The following is an 18,528-nucleotide window of genomic DNA, read 5'->3' as shown; positions in this document are numbered from 1 at the left end:
TTGTTGTTGTACATGCATAGCACCTCTGCTAACACTAGGCCAAGTAACAGTGACAGGCCAAAAGTCATGCAGTAAAGCTTCATGACTGACTGAGGGCTTGAACCAGATATCACTGATACCACTATGCTTCCATAACACTGTGATTTACTATTTAGAGCCAAATGTGCGGGGGGGGGGGGTTCATTTTAAAAAACAACTGCAATTCTGCAAACTTTAGGAATCCCCCTCTTATATGCAGATGGTGCCGTTTTGGCTATATAAGGACCAGCACAAGGAGAATTGAGTTGGCTATTAAAAAGGCAACATATTTTATAATGGAAATTCAACAAGTGATTAATATACCACCACCAAAACAGTTCCTTTTAAATTTCATGAAACTCTTTAATATGACTTTCTAGATCAGCTTACAATTTAAGCCTAGTGCTCAATAATATAGCCCGGAGAAGGGATACGGTGGTCTAAGGCAAGAAGTTTTCAATAGATAAGGAAAAGTAAGTCAGAAAATTTGGAGAAATTCTAAGAGTTCAGTGAACTCCTCTTTACCCTCCCCCCCTTTTTATTTTTTACCTCTGTTGTTCAATCCTTGATTGCTACTGTTTAGTACAGAAGGTACAACTTCAAACTGACAGTGCTAGAAAATTGTCCATGTGTTGAAATGACCATTCACCTAACAAGCAATCTTTGTAAAGTTCTTATCTGGGGTGGGGGTGGAATTTGAACCAAGTGCTGTACTTATGCACTGAAGTTAGCCAAAAGCACCCCTCCTAGATTTAACTGCTAAGAAAACAGTTCAACCTAGGACTAGCACCTACCGGTAGTTAATATGCTAATCCTCCCAGTATTTTGTTAAGAGAGAAATGGCTGAGCCACATATGCATTCAGAACAGTTCTAGTTTCAAAGTTTACTGGAGTATGATGGAAAATTAGTCAATTTCTGATGTTAAAGGAAAATAACCTGCAAGGTTATCAGAAAATCTAAGTTCTGCTGGTGGGAAGAAGAGCTAGTGGTATAGTGAAACACCCTATGGACCCAACCAAGACTCAAAACATACAAGGTTACTGACTACCCACTTCTGTGATTATGTTAAATACAGAATCAGAGCCAGGAGGATGCATGCATTCTGTATTTTATTTTTGTTCTTCATTTAGATACTGTAAGTATAAATCTATTACTTAATAATTCCTTTTAGTGGTGGTGTTTCAACATGCAAATAAGGGCTTATCCTTTGATTTTTTGCTGTTGTTGTTGTTCGGCGCCAAGCAGAAAGATTTGATTTCCAAAAGACTTCTCAGGTAGTGGGTTTTGATTAAGTTTTTAAGAAAAAAGGGTGGGGTGAAAAAAATTCACTTCACAGGTCTAGCAACTTGTGACCACAACATATCTAGAATTTCAATTACAGGTTGATCTAGAAACATACAAATCCTTTCCTACCATACCATTCACTTAGAAATACAGCATCTTTAAAAAGATCACAAGTCCATCCACTTCCCCTCCCCCAGCTGGTCAGTCTTCTGTGGCTCAGTCCCCATTGGTCCCTTTTGGGATTTTTTTTTCTTTCAAATTTTTTTCCTAGAGTTTTGGTGCAGCAGGTTATATTTCTTCAAATTCCCCCAAGCCTGCTGATCTCTCCTGTTGTGCATGGATGGTGCTATTTTGGCTATATAAGCACCTACCAGCAATTATGCAGGTCTGAAGTGTTGACGTTAAAAAATAAGTTATAACTGTCATTTCAATATTAAAATAGTGATTTTGACTTAATAATATATACAATAAATTGAGCTCTATTGTACTCAGAAACAACCACAAGCTTACTTTTCTCAAGTGCCTCCAAAGCCCCTGCACATGTTCTTTGGATGCTTGCCACACTTTGGAGCACGTTTATAAACCTGACTAATTGTTTCCAGCATAAGCTGTCCCAGATCCATGCATTAAATATACACTGACTTTTTTTATTTAAGTACACCCAAGTGTTTATTAATACACATTTATTAACACACCACTGCCGTTACTAAGCTACATATTTAATTTGTATTTTTTAACCTGTATTATGAGCTTTCATAAAATCTCTTTAAATAGACAGCAGCATTATCAGAAACAGGATCACAATAAAATGATGCATTGTCATCCACATTGGGTAAATGATAAAGTAGCCCAAAGACTGTATACAGGATGATGCCTATAGTAGGCAAAGGGCCAGCCAGGAAACATACAGTATTTTATGTAAATGTCGCTACATGGCAGTATGCAGTATAATTGGCAGCAGTCAAATCCTCAATTTCCCAACATATTTAAGACCCAACAGCTGTTCTAGTTCTCACCTAGTCTCTGTGAGCCAAAAGATTCCCTTCTCTTCAACTGACAGTACAGACCTGACTTTTTTTCTCTCTCACTCACTTAAGCAAATAGAAATGTCCTTGTGATGTCGAACTAACAAGTTCACTTTAAAGTTCATATCAGAACTCATAGTTGCAAAAATCATCTCTGGATAGGTAGGGGAATTGGCATAAACAGTACTCAAGTAATCCAAAGCATGAGAGGTATGGTATATAACAATACTACAAATTCAGTAATGCAGACAGCTGAACAAGGACAGTGTAATGAAAAATACAATTATTTTCCTTGACTTGGAAATTGATTAAATTGGCGTTGCGTAACAAAAAAACAATTTTTTTCCAAACAAAGTTTATTCCAAGCAATTTGGAACAGATTAACCCAGATGAGATACTGATATTTAAGTCTATGAACACATCTGGTCCACACCTCATTTGCTATACTTTACTGTTAAGGTACTTGCAAAAGCCACATTTACAAATAAAGCTGGCTTCCGAAGCTTTCATATGGTGAAGCTGAAGAGAGCAATAAGCAGGTTTACCAGGAGTTATGGCACAGCTGAAGCTAGGACCACTATGAGATTGGGGAAGATAACAGACAATGATTTAGCATTATTAAAGGAACAGAAAAAGACTACAGTATTTCACAACAAAACTATTGGCACAATCCAGTAAGAAGACATCGGAAGGCAGCCCTGTTTAGTGAAGCTTTTAATGTTTAACAGACCACTGTATTTTAGTATTTTGTTGGAAGCTGCCCAGAGTGGCTGGGGAAACCCAGCCAGATGGGCGGGGTATAAATAGTAAATTATTATTATTATTATTATTATTATTATTATTATTATTATTATTATTATTATTATTAGTGGCTGAAGAACTGTGGATGGAGGCTCGTAACATTATACAGGAGGCAGCAACGAAAACCATCCCAATGAAAAAGAAATGCAAGAAAGCAAAGTGGCTGTCCAATGAGGCCTTAAAAATAGCAGGGGAGAGAAGGCAAGCAAAATGCGAGGGAGATAGTGAAAGATACAGGAAATTGAATGCAGATTTCCAAAGAATAGCAAGGAGAGACAAGAGGGCCTTTCTAAACGAGCAATGCAAAGAAATAGAGGAAAATAACAGAATGGGAAAAACCAGAGATCTGTTCAAGAAAATTGGAGATATGAAAGGAACATTTCGTACAAAGATTACCACAATTAAGGACAAAAGTGGAAAGGACCTAACAGAAGCAGAAGACATCAAGAAGAGGTGGCAAGAATACACAGAGGAACTATACCAGAAAGATATAGAGGTCTCATACACCCCAGGTAGTGTGGTTGCTGACCTTGAGCCAGACATCCTGGAGAGTGAAGTCAAATGGGCCTTAGAAAGCCTTGCTAACAACAAGGCCAGTAGAAGTGATGATATTCCAGCTGAACTATTTAAAATCCTAAAAGATGATGCTGTTAAGGTGCTACACTCAATATGCCAACAAGTTTGGAAAACTCAGCAGTGGCCAGAGGATTGGAGAAGATCAGTTTACATCCCAATCCCAAAGAAGGGCAGTGCCAAAGAATGCTCTAACTACCGCACAATTGCACTCATTTCACACGCTAGCAAGGTTATGCTTAAAATTCTACAAGGCAGGCTTAAGCAGTACGTGGACCGAGAACTCCCAGAAGTGCAAGCTGGATTTCGAAGGGGCAGAGGAACCAGAGACCAAATTGCAAACATGCGCTGGATTATGGAGAAAGCTAGAGAGTTCCAGAAAAACATCTACTTCTGCTTCATTGACTACGCAAAAGCATTTGACTGTGTCGACCACAGCAAACTATGGAAAGTTCTTAAAGAAATGGGAGTGCCTGATCACCTCATCCGTCTCCTGAGAAATCTGTATGTGGGACAAGAAGCTAGTTAGAACTGGATATGGAATAACTGATTGGTTCAAAATTGGGAAAGGAGTACGACAAGGCTGTATATTGTCTCCCTACTTATTTAACTTATATGCAGAATTCATCATGCGAAAGGCTGGGCTGGATGAATCCCCACCCGGAATTAAGATTGCCGGAAAAAATATCAACAACCTCAGATATGCTGATGATACAACCTTGATGGCAGAAAGTGAGGAGGAATTGAAGAACCTTTTAATGAGGGTGAAAGAGGAAAGCGCAAAATATGGTCTCAAGCTCAACATCAAAAAAACTAAGATCATGGCCACTGGTCCCATCACCTCCTGGCAAATAGAAGGGGAAGAAATGGAGGCAGTGAGAGATTTCACTTTCTTGGGTTCCATGATCACTGCAGATGGTGACAGCAGTCACGAAATTAGAAGACGCCTGCTTCTTGGGAGAAAAGCAATGACAAACCTAGACAGCATCTTAAAAAGCAAAGACATCACCTTGCCAACAAAGGTCCGTATAGTTAAAGCTATGGTTTTCCCAGTAGTAATGTACGGAAGTGAGAGCTGGACCATCAAGAAGGCTGATCGCCGAAGAATTGATGCTTTTGAATTATGGTGCTGGAGGAGACTCTTGAGAGTCCCATGGACTGCAAGAAGATCAAACCTATCCATTCTCAAGGAAATCGGCCCTGAGTGCTCACTAGAAGGACAGATCCTGAAGTTGAGGCTCCAGTACTTTGGCCACCTCATGAGAAGAGAAGACTCCCTGGAAAAGACCCTGATGTTGGGAAGGATGGAGGGCACAAGGAGAAGGGGACGACAAAGGATGAGATGGTTGGACAGTATTCTCGAAGCTACTAACATGAGTTTGGCCAAACTGCGGGAGGCAGTGAAGGATAGGCGTGCCTGGCGTGCTCTGGTCCATGGGGTCATGAAGAGTCGGACACGACTGAACGACTGAACAACAACAACAATTAGTGGCTGGAACACTTGGAGCAAGATCCTATATAAGGAATTAATTAGTTAAGAAGTCAGAACTTGGCGACTCTATTTGCAACCAGGATGAGATGTTAGATGCTATGGATTTCCCCCCCCCCATATATTTTCTTTATTATTCTTAATTTTATACAGTCTTAACATCAGAAGGTTTTACAATCATAATAACCCAATTACAGTCAAGAGTATATCTCATATGTTTTCAATTATGCAAAATTCTTCACAAAATCCCTTGTTTTGCTCTTCATTAATATTATTCTCCTTCTTTAGACTCCATCATTTTAACCTCTTAGGTTATTTTTCGCTCCATAGGGCGCACCTCATTTTTAGAGGAGGAAACAAGAAAAAAATAATCTGGTTTTCCTCCTCTAAAATCCCTGGGTGTTTTTTTGAGGATCAGCTCAAAGTTGTGCAGCTTTTTTGCAAAGGGAAAAGCCCTGTTTTTTTGAAGATCAGCTCAGATTTGTGCAGCTTTTTTGCAAAGGGGGAAAAGCAATGCTTCTTTTTCAAAGGGGGAAAAGCAAAGAGGAAAAGCCCCGTTTTAATGGGGTTCAACTCACATTTCTACAGCTTCTTAAGGAAAGGGAGCCGTTTCTACAGTTTCCAGACAGATAATCTAATCAGCCAGTCACATGTCGCTGGGGAAACTAACAACTTCCCTCTGCAGCACATTCAACAATGGAGGCCTGGGCAAGGGGGCGGGGCTGAAAGGGAGCCAGGGACTCTTATCTCTCTCCTGATCTCTTGCTGATCAGCTGCTGAGCAGGGTCCTTTCAACACCCCCTTTTCCCTTTGTAAAATAAAAAGCACAATCCTCTTTTGGCCCCTGGGCAACTCGGCTCCAGGGACCACCATTCGCCCCATAAGACGCACAGATATTTCCCCTTACTTTTTAGGAGGAAAAAGGTTCGTCTTATGGAGCGAAAAATACGGTATATCCTAGCTGCTATAGATTTTTATGTTCAGACTCCACATTCTATCATAGGTTAGAAGGCTGAGAAGAGTGCTAAAATAGTAGTACTTCTGCCATATTAGAAAATACCACAACTGACTCTTTATCACACAATCTAGAATGAAGCTGAACATTTGTGAGAGGTAAAAGACAAAGAGCCTGCAGAAGATTTCAACAAGAGGCAATATTTAAAGAGAAGATTGGATTCCTCCCTCCGCTGCCGCCTTTAGCTAGCTATGAATTAAATGTCACCTTGTCACCAGACATTGGAAAAACAACCTACCAGTGTGGGCCAGTTAGACTAGGGCGTAGAAGATCAGGTTCAAATTTCCAATCAGCCATAAAGCTCAATGGGTAACTTTGAACCAGCCACCTTTTCTTAGCTTAGCCCATGGGTAGACAACCTAAGGCTCGGGGGCCGGATCCGGCCCAATCGCCTTCTAAATCTGGCCTGCGGGTGGTCTGGGAATCAGTAAGTATTTACATGAGTAGAATGTGTCCTTTTATTTAAAATGCATCTCTGGGTTATTTGTGGGGCATCAGAATTTGTTCATTTCTGTCCCAAAAAAATATAGTCTGGACCCCCACAAGATCTGAGGGACAGGGGAAAGGCCCCCTGCTGAAAAGGTTTGCTGACTCCTGGCTTAGCCTACCTCACTGAGTTGCTGCAAGGATAAAATGGAGATGGGAAGAGCCATGTATATCAGCTTGAGCTCCTTGCTGAAAAGGTGGGTTATAAATATATTAACAAAGATCAGCAGAAAAATCATTCCACCACACACACATTTAGAGAACTAAGTTGTATACATTTCCAAAAGATTTGGAAAGGCAGACTACATATCAGCCCACTGCTCCATGCAACTCAGTTAATTTAACCGTTCTTCCATATCAAGTTTCATATACAGTTCTCTGAAATATTGTTCAAATACAGTATATGGCCTGGTTAACACATACTGCTAAATCATAGCTTGTTACAAGAGTGGCCAGGGAGACCCAGCCAGATGGGCGGGGTATAAATAATAAATTATTATTATTATTATTATTATTATTATTATTATTATTATTATTATTATCTGCAGCCACAGTTTGTTACTGGCTTATGGCTTGCTTTAGTGTTATGCATGAACCTAACATCCTTCTTTAACCATGGCCACCCCAACTCAAACCCCAACCTACAAAGGCAGGAGGCAAAAGCAGGCAGAAAACAAATCAGACTTTGGAGAATCAGGTTTGTTTGACAATTTGTGGTTAACTAGTGGTTTGTTAAACAAATCATGGCTAAGTATTATGTGCAAGCTAGACCTATGGCTATAAATACATAGAATTTTATTATTGCTGCCATCTCATATTTCAAGTAAAATCCTGTACATACCATGTTGCTCCCTAATATGTAGCGAAATTTCAACGTGTGGCCAAGTGTCTCAATATTTGAAAATGCTTCTTAATATGCAGGCTAAAACTTTATGAATATGAGAAGAACAGGCTTTTACTTTTTACCTACCTTCCCAACTGTCCAATTCCTATTAATATATTTAGCATAGTTTAGTCAAAGCTCATCTCTACTCTCCAACGACTAAACATAGTGTTCTCATATACCATTTATTGTATCATGGCTGCAACTACATGGTAAACTGAATTTGTTTAGCATCTGGCTAAGCTGTAATGCAAGCATTATTAACACATGGAAAGCAGAATAACAGAACCAGAAAGCACTTTTCTCGCCATGAGGATAGATATCACACTGCAAGTGGTCAACTGAAATCACCAAAGGACCACAGAATCTGTCATATTTCTGGCCTACTTTGTATATAAGCTACTTAAGCAAATGTATTTACTAGTCCACTAAAGATTTCAACTGCTACATTTACTAGGTATTATATGTCATGCATTCATTACACAACTTATTTCACATGGAGACTTGCCAAAGCTTGAACCTCTTTGAAACACTGGAAGGTATTTCTTATTATTTATAATCCAAAGCATATTGTCCTTTATAGTGTAATGTAAGCAAGGCACAGGTCTCTACACCGAGGAACTTGCAATCTCAATTTCAACCATAAAAAACAAGCAATGACTGCATAGATTAAAGAGGGATGACTGAACAATGGGTCATCTACTTTCAGTAGCTTTCAATGAATAATCAACACTGAATTAAAACTGATACTTAGCCTTTAGGCTCTGAGAAGTTGGCAGTGCTTTTAAAGGATACAGATGAAGTACAAAATTTATTAAACATGGAGCTAAAAATAACTTCACTCTTAACATTGATCACTAAGTAAAGAAGGTTTGAAGTGGTTGGGAGGAGAGGAAGTATATGTTAGGGTTCAAAGCTGAGGGATGGAAGGAACCAAGCTTCTGAGCCATTTCAATTTTCCCTCTGCTTAAAAGATAAAACATTCATAAGCGCTAAAATGGTCAAGATAGTGCTTAGGCTTTGGCAGACCTCCACAGCAACTGACTTCCATTGCTGGAGAGTAGTCACATTCTTCTTGTCCACATCCATGCATGCATATAATATTCACACATATTATCAAGATGGTTCATGGATTCAAAAGAGTTGTAAGGGGCCCTGAGGATCATCTAGTCCAACCCAAATATGCAGCAACTGTGGCATTATCAGCACTACAGTGGAACCTCGGGCTACGTACTGTCCTTACGAATGCTTCGGGTTACGAGCTCCGCTAACTTTGCCCCGGGATGCGAGTGGAAGTTGTGTGCCGGTCCGGCAGCGCGGCAGCAGTGGGAGGTCCCATTAGCAAAAGCATGCCTCATGTTAAGAACAGTTTCGGCTTAAGAACGGACCTCCGGAATGAATTAAGTTCATAACCGGAGGTACCACTGTACACTCTAACCCACTGAGCTATCCAGGCTGAGGTGTAAAAAGCACATGCTCAGCTGAATACAGACATGAATGCTGGACCCTCAGTTTTAAAGTCCGTGTAAGACCCAAGTTTTCAGGATTTCCCAGGTAAGAACTAGCACTAGGATAACTCATGCCTAAACATATAGCTACAGCTCTCCAGTTACCTGCTTGTTTAGGGCACATCAACTGCACCACACAAATGGATAATTGTTAGAATTTTCTTCTCACTTCCATTGAAATGCTCCCCCCCCCCCCGCCGCCAGGTGAAAAAATCAATGCAGCTTAGTCTGCCTATATTTCTCAACTTTCCATTATGGAAGGAGTACACAGAATAGAAAAAATAGAACAAAAAACAACAGTGCTACCATGATTGTGTAGAACAGCGCCTCCTAACCATTTATGGCTAGAGATCTAGAGTAGTGACAGGCAACTGAGGATGGGGGTGCGCACAGCTGGCAGCAAGGGGAAAGATTAGGCAGGCTTGGTAAATAACTTTGCCTAAGCCTGTTACCCTTACCCAATTTCAGCTGAAGGTGAATACTGGAATAGCAGCAGATACCCCAGCAGTGTAAACCCATGGGCCTGTTTCCTGCAGCCATACCAAGTGGGAGATGTTGGCTAGTGACTGTTTTTAAAACCCTGTGGAGGTATCTGATAAACCATAATTTAGCAAAAGCCACCAGACATGAGCACCGATTTGAGCCGGGCTTTCCATGGCTAAGCTGAGAACTCTTAATCAGCACCATTAATAAAAAGGTCTGAAAACATTAAAGCCAAGTTGTTTAATTAAAAACTAGTATTTAGCAACCTTTCCCAAATATTCCTGTTCCATTGAAAATTGCACTTCCTGTCTTTCCAAATGCATATTTCCATATAGTAACCTGTTAACTGCTAACACATATTTTCCATACCATTATCTGATCAGTAAGAGAGCAGTCTACTACTACTACTACTACTATTGCAGTTTATTATCCACTTTAAGATTGGTTAATCAAGTGTGTCAAGCAAAAATTGCCTCCACGCAACCAGGTGCATCCTCTACTGATGATAGATTCAGCCCTGCGCAGTCTTAAAAAACATAAGCAGTGGAACATAAAGCTCAACACTGCAAAGTGGATAATGGCTATTCTCTTAAAACAAACTTGTCTGGTCAGCTGTGGTGAGTTACACAGCCATTCCCTCATGTACCAAATAGTGCATGATGTTAGAACCTAGTCCTAACCCTTAGGGAGCCAGTACAGTAGGAAATTAGCAACTAAAGGATCACTGAGGTCAAATCCAAGTGGTACAAGAGGGCCCCTCCACTGTTCATTCAAGAAGGAAAACTGATGTGTTCAATGATAGGTAAAGTTAAAGGGACCCCTAACCATTAGGTCCAGTCGTGTCTGACTCTGGAGTTGTGGCGCTCATCTTGCGTTACTGGCTGAGGGAGCCGGCGTACAGCTTCCGGGTCATGTGGCCAGCATGAGAAAGCCGCTTCTGGTGAACCAGAGCAGCGCACGGAAACACCGTTTACCTTCCCGCCAGAGAGGTACCTATTTATCTACTTGCACTTTGACGTGCTTTCGAACTGCTAGGTGGGCAGGAGCTGGGACCAAGCAACAGGAGCTCACCCCATCGCAGGGATTCGAACCGCCAACCTTCTGATCATCAAGCCCTAGGCTCTGTGGTTTAACCCCATGATAGTCAATGTCTTAAGGGGTTGTGCTAGCAGTATACCAGTGGAAGGGGAAGCTGGTCCTCTACCTTGCTCAAAGAAGGCCTCCAGTAAAGAGCAAAAGAGTGCTTAACAGCTGTGCATGCACTCAAGTTCTGAGTAGAAACCACGGCACATGTGACTGTCTAAAAGTGTTTGCTATCTGTCACAATCTAATTGTAGGTCAAGCCACAAAGATGCTTCATCGCCATTGATGGTTTTACATATGGCCAGATACCCAAAACTACCCTACACTAAGAGTTTAAAAAGTCCAACAGACACATGCACTCAGTTCATCCTTCCTGTGGCAGGTCCCCATCTATTATACTTTACTGTATTCAATTTCTTACCCACTCTTCACCCAGGTTATGTTATCCTGTGGGGACAGGATTCTAGTCATCCAGCACTGGACCTACATTCACAATGATATGAAGGATGTTTGCACAAAAACCTAAGTGTTTTGGCTTACTCCCTAGTTTGTTATACGAGAGTTTCCATGAAGACGGCTCCATGTATGAAATGCACCTCTCTACACAGAGAAAATAAACAGATTCACAGGTCATATTCCTGACCTAATATCTTAATATTCATACAACTAATGTAGGTGAGCAATACTTGATGCCTCCATCCTCTACTGCTAAAAAAGGCATACAAGTGCAATGATAATTCCCCAGCCCCCAAAGAGCCCACAGTCTCAGGGCATTTTAAATTTACTCCAGTCTTTCACTAATCTTGCAGGTTTGGACTACATTCTTTAACCTAAGCAATTCTCATAGCCAAGCATAATTTAAATCCAACTCCCAATTTTCAATCCACCACACTAGTTTTTCAACCCTGACCCAAATCCAAAATCCTGCACCTTTCATTTGACCCATCTTCAAATAAGTGGAACATGGTGTAAGCCTACAGAGCGCCTTCCTTAAAACATATTTATACTGTGTTTTCACTTTTAACACATAAGTAACTATTATTTGTATGAAAATAGTGAAGACCAAATCAGCCAGCAAATTTTATAAGCCGAGTCAGAACTTTAACCCCAGGTCAGTCACCTACAGGCACAAGTATCCCCCACTGATACTTCCCATTGCTACATCTGACATCGTCAGCATGGAAACTATAACCAGCGTATGTCACTGGTAACCCAAAAAGCCAGGTCCTTTCCGCAAAAGAAAAGGTTATCCTCATACTGTGCAGAAAGCACATTAACACGAAAAACTGTCCACTTCAGATAATCTTAACGGTCTGCAGCAAGTCCAAAACTTTCAGGCGTTCGGACATGGGTGCTAACATTTTATTTTTTTTAGCGTGCTGAAGGAGGAGTGAATTGTAAAAAAAAAACCACAGCATAGTGTTTGGGGATCGTGTCCGGGAACTAAATAACGGGGCCTGAAACAGACAGTGATTTTTGGGAGGGTAGGATGGGGAGATCGCCATCAATGCAGGCCTCTCTCCTTCCCGGGGTTAACTCAGACAATGGCGAGAAGACCGTCGTCGTCGTCGTCCCCGTCCCCCCACCTCCCTCCCCAGTCGGCATCCCAACCTCTCCCCTATCATCAAGCTCAGGCCTCTCTCCTTTTTCAACAGCTCGACTCCACGCCCAATCCCAAATTGAACATCCCACACCGAGGCCCGAAGCAGCAGTAGCAGCTCCTCCCTCCCCTCCCACTCAGCACGATCTGCCATGAGACGCGAGACGAAGAGGTTTTCCCCACCCCCACCCCGCTGCCGCCCGCCCAGCCACCCGTTTCCATCTCGCCACCCCGACCAACGACCGCCGGTTCTCCTCCTCCTCGCTCCCCTTCTCTTCTCCCCGCTCCCTCCTCTTACCCTGAGTCTTACAACGCAGCCACAAATCCAGCCATTCCTCCTCGGCCGCCTCGCCTCGCCCCTCCCGCTCCGAACTACGCAGTACGCAGAAGCCCCCGCCGATGCCGCCCGTGCCCGCGCGCGCAGGCCTAACCCCCGAGTGAAGGCCCGAGCCCAAGCCGCCCTCTTCCCGCCCTCCTCCCGCAGCCAACCCGCGCTCGAGGCCTGCTGCCTGACGAGGCCCCGTCCTCCTCCTCCTCCTCACAGCCAGCCTCTCCCCTCCCTTTCCCTCCCCCGCTTTCCCTCAGGCGGAACCGGTCTGGGCCTGTACCTGGCGCCGCAAACTCGCCGCTCGGTTAGAAGCCCCCCGTGCCCGCGCGCGCAGGCGGCCTCCGCCTCTCCCGATTAGGGTCGAGGTTAGGCCACAGCTCGAGGAGCAGCAGCAGCAGCAGCAGCCGTCTCTCCCGCCTCCGCCTCCTCTTCACGCAACGGCCTCTCCCTTCGCGGTCGTCCGCTGTGGCAGTCCGAGCGCAGCCAGCAGCACGGACATGTTGGGAGCCCCCGTCCCAGCGGCCGCTAATGGGCCGTCCCTCCCCGCCGCGCAACGTCAGAATGCACCGGGCGGGGGGAGGGGAAGAGCGCCCCCTCCCTTCGCAAGTGCCTCAAAGTGGATTCGGTCCTGCCGGCACGCACACGCAAAAGAGAAGGGTGAAAAGCCCTCTGTCATTGGCCGCAGAGGCCGTCATTCAATGCGCGGCCCTCGGCTCGCATCCCCATTGGGTTTTCTGCCTGTCAGGTTCTCGCTTCTTGGTTGTCAATTGGTTCGCTCGCTTGCCACTCACTCGCCTGCTTATTTCCACAAATGCCCGTTGGGTGTACGCCTCTGTCTCAGCTTTGTACCTATTGGCTGCTGCCGTTGCCAATCAAGTCTGCCAAGCTCGCCGTCCTCACCTATGCGCAATATTTTTTTAAAAAAACATAGGCTATGCAGTATGGAATGTCACTGGTCGAAGTAAGTGCCAATTAACTTCTTCTCCCGCCCCTCCCCACTCTTTTCTCTTACCAAACGCTAACTTCCTCCTATTCCCCCCCACCTCCATTGTTTCACTCTTACTATTGGCTGCGAAAGTTGGCTATCTTCGCCAGCTTCCGCGTCCTTCATAATAAGCTTCTCAAATAGCCAAGGACGCAGGCGTGAATCCCTGCACATCGATTGGGGGGAGGAGGGCGTGGTATGAGAACGAAGGCGGTGTTTGAAAAGCAACCGAGCAAGTAGCCCTTCCATATTCTACCCCCCACAGGCCACAATAGACCCTCTACGCTGTGATTGGCTGAGCGCTGGAGCGGCCTTCTTTCCAGTACTTACCAGGAACGGGAAGGACGGCGGAGGAGCGGGGGGGGGGGAGAACAGAGAGAGAAATGCCCGTATGTTCTGTCGTATTACATCATCGCTATCCAATAGGAAAGGTTTAAAAAGGCCTTTAGGTAAGAACGCGCTAAGGCCGTGCATAGGCTGAGGAGAAGCCGAGCTGATCTGTGCTTGAGGCGCCTTCGAAGGCACACAGATTCACAGTGCAACTTTACGCATACATAATACATATGTCTCATGGACGTGCTCCCTCCCTGGGAGGTTGTAACGCAGACCCTTCGCAAGGAGGCTTACTGCTGCCTAGGAAGTGACAGGACTTCAGCCTTCAACTGGGCGAGATGCTTTAGCTGTACACCGGCTCCCTCGGCCAATAAAGCGAGATGAGCGCCGCAACCCCAGAGTCATCCGCGACTGGACCTAATGGTCAGGGGTCCCTTTACCTTTAAAAAATCCATATATAACGTTTTAAAATATACCGGTATACAAATAAACAGCCATGTAAAAATATGTAATAACAAGGATTTTTATTGCACTTTCTTCCCGCTAAATAGTGCCATTCACCACACTAAGAGATGCTATTGATAAAAACTCAGCCACCCTTGCAGTTACTTCCGGGTTCATGTCAGACAGATAGGAATCTGATATTTTCATTGTGTCTTGATGTTAGACTAACCAGAAAAGGATAGTACACGTTTTGCATAGCTGGTTGTATAATGGACAGTAGAAAAGAATATGTTCTACTGTGTCCAGCACATTCTGAAAACATCCGCAATGTCTATCGTTTCTGGGGATGTTTAAATATCTGCCCTTGACCAAAGCTAAGGGGGAAATGTTCAGTCGGGCTAACGTAAAGGCCCTGCATTGGACTGGAATTATTAATTTTGAAATATAAGTGACCCTCTTGGATTAAAACCATAAACCTTGGGGGAGCAAATTTTATTTACAGCTGACTTGATGTTTTGTTTTTCAGTGTCCCTTAATATGATTTGAATATTATGATAAATATAGATATATTATGATAAATATATTGCTCACTTGAATTATGCTAGAATTCCAAGTCAATACCAATAGATCTGATTTTGTTATGTAAGAGTCCATTGTGTGTATACCAGTTCTGCACACATCATGTCATCCTTGATTGAACTTGGGAGCCCCAGGATATGTCTCAAGAAACTTGAGTATCTTATCTAAATCACTATTATATGCTTGTATCCATACTGGGATCCTAAAAAGTAACTGGGATGACACTTTAGCTTGAAAAATTTGAATAGCAGCTGCTATAAATTGGTTACCTTTCTGAAAATAAAAACAAGCTACTGCTGAGGAGGTACACTTTGCCTGTTTTATAGCACTTGTGCGATGGTTTGACCAACTTGAGTTGCTCTGGAATAAAATTCCGAAATATCTGTTCATCTTTACTTGCTCGATTTCTTGTCCTCTTATTTTCCATTTCTCTAATTTCCAGGAATTAGAGAAGACCAGATTTTTTTTATCTTCTTATAATTTATTGAGAGTTAGTTGGTTTCACAATAGGAAACCAGGGAAAGTAAAAGACGTTTCAGACCTATCCTTGTCAGTGATAATAAGACCACATCATCCACATATAGTAACAGTGGGACCTGGTTTTGATTGATTTGGGGGGCACGTGATTCTATTTTTTGAATGTGCTCTGGAAGATCTGATAAAAATAAAGTAAAAAGAAAAGGGGCAATAATACACCCTTGTTTTACACCTTTCATATTAGGGATGTCAGAAGAGAAGTGACCTTTGGCACTGGGTTTGATTGGGCAGATGTTAAAGAAATATAAATTCAGTATTAAGATTAGCAAGCGTGGATTGATTCCTAACTCTACAAGCTTCTTCCACAATATCACAAGATCAACTGAATCAAAGGCGCCACAAAACTCTACGAAAGCTTCAAAAATATTGGATTGGTTTTGAAGTCTATATTTTTCAGTTTTAGTTTTCAGCTATTTATTATCTCTCTAATTTCCTCCTCTTTCACCCTTGGCCACTCCTTTAGTTTATCTAGTTTGTTACTGTTGGTATCCTTTCCATTCAATTTACTATGTAGATCGTTAAATATAGAAATGAAATACTGAGAGCATTTAGATTCTGCAATTGATGGGACATTTGATTGGTCGCCAGCTTTCATACCTCCATATCCTATCAACCAAAACACTTTGTTATCAGTGTGCTGGAGCCCACTTTTGTCAGATTCATGACACGAATTTGGCCTTAGTTGGCAAATAACACATCTGGTACAAAAGAAGAAGTGTGGAAGGAGAAAGGTCCCAATAGTAGAGCAGGTGTAATCTGTGACATTATTACACAACCCCCAAACCCTATGCATGGGGCTCCCCCTCCCCTGACAGGTGTAAATCCCACTGAGTTCAAAAAAAGGAATCAAAGTAAGTGTGCAGAACAATCCCCAACATCACTATGCAGTGTCTTTAGGCTACTGTCAGGGACTTAGAACCCTGCCAGGTCCCACCCCGATGCCTATTTTTAAAATGATTTTAATCTTGCTTTTTTTTTTTTTTTTTTACTAAATTTGATGTGATTATTAAATGTTATGGGCAGGATTCACCTAACCAATGCCATCAGTGGAAGTCATTGCTCAGGGTTTTCTCCCTTCTTCCCCACATGCCCCTGCACCTCCTGAAACTGGCTCAGGGTTGTGGTGGTCAGGAGCAGCTCTGGGGGAGGAGGTGTATGTTACTCCTATCTGGCAAGGTGCATGCTTGCACAGACTGAATAATTGGAAGAGTGTGGCGTTGACTCCCACTCTATAATTCTAGACCCCACCGAGTGGCAGGCAGCAGGTCTGGGGATGCCACCCTTTTTTATTTCACACATTACCGCAGGGCAACTCCCATCATTCATGACCTTTGGTCAGGGGTTGATGGGAAACTAACAACATATGGACAGCTGCACGTTCCCCACTGCTGCTGTAGTGACATAACATCAGAGGCATTGTGGGAAATATATACACAGTAGTTGCTCCCCCAGCCCAGTTGCCATATGTTTGCTGTCCTTCTGCCCACCACAACTAGATAATCTCACCAGGAATGGGGGCCTTCTCAATGGGGGCATCAACAAAAGGGATCCCCACTAGATGGCAATTTTTAGAGGCTCTCCTCAAACCGGGAGCCAGCCCTGGTCTTAAACTTTGCCTTGCTGTATTCCCAAATTGTATTTATGTAGCTTTCCTTTACCAAGTTGTCTAGGGAAAGAAAGGGGATAAAATAAATAGCCCCGTGGCATAGTCTGATGGTACACGATACAGACTCCTCGTGAAAAAAAGCAGGTTTGGGTCTAGCCAGTGCCTAAACAGGAGACACCTGGGAATCCAATATGGCTTTGGTAATGGAAGGCAGGATATAAATATACCAAATTAATAAATAACTTAAAAAACAACAACAACCATAGCGTCTTGAAGTTGATGCTGAGCACTGGTAGAGGAGGAGAAGAACCATTTATACCACCTTGGAGAAAAGTTGGGATGTAAATGCAACAAAATGGTACAAGGCTAAAGTTTTGGCACTGCTCTATACATTGGTTTCATAGCGGTGATTAATAAACAATTGGAAAAATACAGAGGACAAAAAAATACTGGAAAATAGTCTTTCAGTGGGTAAAAACAAGAGGAAGAGCCCAGCCGAAAACATTGTGCTGTAAAACTACTGCATTTACTGCTGCTATTAGTGAAGCAAGCATGGAATCCACTTGACACATGCAAGAAAGACACATGTGCATCAACTGAACATTTCCAGAGCTCAAAAACCAAAGGTAAAAGGTGAGATAATAATGTGAAAGTGTTGTCAGCTCCAGTATCTTTCTGCAGTTACTGATGTTATTTTGTCAAGATGTATTTCACAGATCATTGACTTGAGCACAAAGCAGACGTAATCCGTAATCCAGGAGGAGATCCTTCAGCTACTATCACTTCAAAGATAAATCTTTTCTCCCCCCCCCCCCAGTAACAAAAGAACAACAACAAAACAGAAAGAATGGGGACTGAGGAAAAGCTGGTTGGAAAACATCTAATAATGCTTGTAAGCAAATCATTGAACCTATTATTTTTTACTGAAATTCAATTACACAATGAAGCTTTATATTTATGTAGCAATTTTTAAAGGTATTCTAACAGCAAACATGCGCTGGATTATGGAGAAAGCTAGAGAGTTCCAAAAAACATTTACTTCTGCTTCATTGACACACCACCTGCGGGAGCGTGGCGCCCAGCGCGGAGAGGCAGCCACAATGGCACCCCACTGGGGTCGTGGTGCCAGGGGCAGTACGCTCCCCCGTCCCCTCTTCCTCCGCCGTGGAACACACACACACGGGGGAGGGGGGTATTTTAAAACTGTAAACCGCCTTGGGCACCTTGTCAAAAAGGTGGCATATAGATGCAATAAACAGGCACACTAATGCAATAGAACTATTTGTAGGAGATTTTCAAATTTTACTGGGCATTTCATTAATCCACGGAGAGCTGCAATGCTATTGTAGGAACATAGGAAGCAGCATTATACAAATTCGGACCACTGGTTCATTTGGTTTGATACTCTCTGCAATGCCTGGCTGTTGGTTTACAAGATTTCAGACACGTGTCTTCCCCAGCCAGGGA

At 42.9% G+C, this 18,528-nt stretch overlaps 1 protein-coding gene across 7 annotated transcripts in view; it reads right to left on the bottom strand.

The window, feature by feature from the left end:
* PPM1B (protein phosphatase, Mg2+/Mn2+ dependent 1B) overlaps window positions 1-13,742 on the bottom strand; it is a 46,955-nt gene extending 33,213 nt beyond the window's left edge. Inside the window, exon 1 of one of the 7 annotated variants that reach the window (XM_033144886.1) lies at window positions 13,641-13,742. The gene's annotated coding sequence lies outside the window, so the exon portion shown is untranslated. Of the gene's footprint in view, window positions 1-12,547; window positions 12,642-12,857; window positions 13,136-13,640 lie in introns of those variants that run through there. The other 6 variants (XM_033144884.1, XM_033144890.1, XM_033144889.1 and 3 more) reach the window with 6 other exon arrangements.
* Between the last annotated feature and the right edge of the window lie 4,786 nt (window positions 13,743-18,528).

The sequence above is a fragment of the Lacerta agilis genome, chromosome 3 (genome assembly GCF_009819535.1).
Source record: "Lacerta agilis isolate rLacAgi1 chromosome 3, rLacAgi1.pri, whole genome shotgun sequence".
Taxonomy (NCBI): Eukaryota; Metazoa; Chordata; class Lepidosauria; order Squamata; family Lacertidae; genus Lacerta; species Lacerta agilis.
Note: the sequence above shows the minus strand (reverse complement) of the source record. Positions and strands in the feature narration are given on the sequence as shown.